The sequence below is a fragment of the Arachis ipaensis genome, chromosome B06, assembly GCF_000816755.2.
Source record: "Arachis ipaensis cultivar K30076 chromosome B06, Araip1.1, whole genome shotgun sequence".
Lineage (NCBI taxonomy): Eukaryota > Viridiplantae > Streptophyta > Magnoliopsida > Fabales > Fabaceae > Arachis > Arachis ipaensis.
The window spans coordinates 48685781-48689046 of NC_029790.2; the positions used below are offsets into that span (position 1 = coordinate 48685781).

The window sequence follows — 3266 nt, forward strand, 5'->3', positions numbered from 1 at the left end:
AGTTATAATTTTAGTTTATATATTTTAATTTTATTTTTATCAATAATCAATAAAATATTCATAACAATATTTTTTATTTTTGTATATTTTCTATGTATTCTTTACGTACTCTTTTAATTTTATTATTGTATGATAATTGAATTCTTGAAAAATCTTCATTTTTCAGCAGCTAATTCTTTAATTATGAATTACGAAAGTATAAATTATGATTTGACTCTCATTCATTATGATTTGTTTTAGCTGGAAAAGAGGTGCCATTTATCTTTTAAGATGGCTAGGAAAGGTCGTTACACTAAAAAAAAGCAAAATTAGGACCAGGATGTCAGCAACCTCACACGGCTCCATCTCCAGCTTCAGCTGCCCACGACTCTGAAATGCTCCCAGACAGCGGTGATAGTGTCCCTGCAACTGCACGCTCGTTCCTTCCGCCATGCAATGTACCAAGGCATGCTCCACAAACTAGCACAACTAACATTCAAAACTCGGAGCCAAGCCATGTAAACTTGGCAGCTAATGCAAATGATGTAGATTCACTTGATCAAGAAGCTGATGACCCCAGTGTTGATTCTAGTGCTCAGAGTCGCAAAAGACGCAAGACTACAGAGTTTTGGGCAGTTAAGATAATCGGTAACGTATTTAATAATTTTTCTTTATCTATCAGATTTAGACTCTATGCTATATATTAATTTTTTCGCATGCTGTCCACAAGGGATACACATATGACGTATTATATTTGGCTTATAGATTCTGACGGCACAATCAAGCGGGCAAGACTAAGTGTGAGGGAGGCTATGGAATGGCCTAACAGTAGGAAGATCATGCTCAGGTTCAACAGAGCAAAGCAAGCAATTGTTGAGTGGCGTGCTTGGTCTGTTGGGAACTGACTATGGAAAATTCCCTATCTGTGAGAGAAGTTGGCGTAAGATTACCACTAAAGACAATGTTTATAACTAATGCATCAAGGTAAATGTTGATATCCCCTTTGAGTTAAATATGCTTATTCTTACAATTTTTGACCAATAATTATTATGTGTGTAGCAAATTTTCCACTTTGATGAAGATATTAAAGAAACTGTCAAGAAAAATATTCTGAAAAGTATGGGAAAGTCTTGGAAGGAAGGAAGGCTGAGGTTGTACAATGCTTTTTACGAGCTAACATTTACGACTGAAGAAAACATTGAGCAACGTCTGCCTGGAATCAATCGAGAGCATTGGAGATGGTTCCTTAACTATCCCGTCGAAGAGGAGAGAAAGGTAATCTACTAACTCATTGGTACACAACATTACAAATTATTTAGCATTGAGTCTTTTTGAATCAGTTTCTAATTGCCCTATTTCTGATGGACCAACAGGAGAAGTGAAGGAAAAACGCGGCTAATCGATCAAAGCAACTATATAGCCACACTGGTGGTTCGAAAAGCTTTGCACGGCGGATGGAAGAAGAGAAACAGGATGAGCAACAGGATGAGTCTTCTAGATTGTTGTCTCAAAATGATTCCATTGCTCAGGTTTTCGGAAAAGAGAAACCTGGTAGAGTACGTGGTATGGGTGCTGGACCGACTCCTAGTCAACTCTTTGGTCCGAATTCACGTGCGCTGGTCAACGGAGTCCAAATAGAGGAGACCAAGAGGAAGCTGCTAGAACTACAAGCAGAGTTGGAACGCGAGAAGTTAAAGAGGAAGGTGATGGAGGATGCTCTGATTTATCTATACCGACGTCTGGGTGAGGAGCTCACACCAGACATCGCTGCAGGGATGAGTTCCATGGAATGATAGATTGGAGAATAATGTATTAGGATTGGAATTATTTTGGTTTAAAGCAAACTTTTTTTGAATTAGGCTATACAACTCTTTGTAGAGATTTGTTTTCTTCGTACTTTCATGAATATATTATTTTATTTTGCAGATAATTTTTTTGTTTTTGATGCAAGTTTGGATTCTAAGGTTGAAAATATTAACTCTTAAAATAATAAAAAATCTAAAAGCAAAAAAAATTTGGTTAGTTCTATATATTTTAAAAAATTCAAATTTTATTCTTTTTTTATTTTTCTTTATTTAGTAGCGGATTTAAACTGCTTAAGAGTGTGAATTTATCTGATTGGTATTGCGGCGGTTTAAAGCCACCGGTAACTGTGCCGAAAACCTTATTTTCGTTTCGGCGGTTTTGAAATCGCCGCAAAACACGCGTCCACTCGAAAACAACAAAGAAAATAGCGGCGGTTTTAGAACCGCCGGTAAACATGGCGAAAATCGTGTCACTCGCATATGCCAGCGGTTTGTTGCACGACAGCCGTTAAATTTTGATTTAGTAGCGTTTATACCGGCGGTTATTAAACGCCACAAACCGAGTGCCGGCACCAATATCCTTGGCGGTATGATAAACTGCCGGTAATTGATTTCGTGACGGTGTAAAACGGCCGCTAATCAAGAAAAAACCGCCGCCATTACGGACCTTCCTTGTAGTGATATGGTTAAAGAAAATTGATACATAAACGTGCACCCATTTTCCAAATTTTCAATGAATATCCAAAACAAATATTTTCATTCACTACCAATGTTTTCCAAAGATTCCTCCACACTTAAATGAAACACACTCCTCAACCTAAGCTAATCAAAGATGCAATTCAAGGTAATTCATGAATTTTCGCTTAAGGTTGTAATGTGCTAATATAAAAAATAATGGGGTAAATAAAACTCAAAGGGGTTAACAATGGTAGATGCCAAGGGTAGGCCATATGGGTTAAGTAAGCTTTAATCAAAGACGGCCTCAATCATTCTCAATGCATTCAAAACATCAATCATTGGAAATAAAGAATCAAGCAAATCTAAGATCGCAATCATAGAAGGAGCATAGCATACAATGAACAAAAATAGTGGTTAAAAATTGTAACCACTCAATATAAGCCCAAAAACTCACAAGGTATTTTGTCCTTTCCTCTTCTATGTTCAATAAAAATCATTGAAGCAAGTTTAAAAGCAATTTTCCAAATTAATTCAATAGAATGCCATAAAACAAAAATTCTTGAAAATTTTTGTTGTTTTTCACCAAAATTATTTCCTATATGTATGTATATATGTTTGTGATGGATGCACATTTTTCAAATTTCCTAGTTCTTTTCCTAATTTTCAACAACCAAAAATTAACATGAATAATTAGAATCAAAATTGAACTAGGCATATGCTATTCACATCATCCAATCACAACCAAAATCTATACTATATACCATGCAAAAATGCAGAATGCAATAACTATGGATGAACTAAGAT

General features: G+C 35.9%; 1 long non-coding RNA gene across 1 annotated transcript; it reads left to right on the forward strand.

The window, feature by feature from the left end:
- LOC110263981 lies at positions 397-1664 on the forward strand. Its single transcript, XR_002349706.1, has 4 exons — positions 397-627; positions 745-963; positions 1039-1254; positions 1353-1664. It is a non-coding gene; the product is annotated as an uncharacterized LOC110263981 (long non-coding RNA).